Below are 235 nucleotides of genomic sequence, written 5' to 3'. Positions count from 1 at the left end.
ATAGTTAATAACGTATTTTTGAAAGAAAAACATACATTTTTATAAAAAAAATTGCCATAATTCCGTTTTTTACCTTTTCTCGCAATGTGTATACATTATATACAAAGATATATATATCGAATGAGAGGCCCACAATCCCCTTTCCAACTGTGTCCATATTTAGAAAATCGGTTCAATAGTTTTCGAAATATAAGCTTTTGAAAATGTTGAAAATTCCACGTTTAGCCCCCTCCCC

General features: G+C 30.6%; 1 protein-coding gene across 1 annotated transcript in view; it reads right to left on the bottom strand.

The window, feature by feature from the left end:
• Positions 1-235, bottom strand: part of Dok (docking protein homolog) — a 35,481-nt gene that overhangs the window by 34,581 nt on the left and 665 nt on the right. The window lies entirely within an intron of this gene.

Source organism: Rhagoletis zephyria, unplaced genomic scaffold, assembly GCF_001687245.7.
Source record: "Rhagoletis zephyria isolate East Lansing unplaced genomic scaffold, Rhagoletis_zephyria_1.1 Rzeph_scaffold_01630, whole genome shotgun sequence".
Classification (NCBI taxonomy): Eukaryota; Metazoa; Arthropoda; class Insecta; order Diptera; family Tephritidae; genus Rhagoletis; species Rhagoletis zephyria.
Note: the sequence above shows the minus strand (reverse complement) of the source record. Positions and strands in the feature narration are given on the sequence as shown.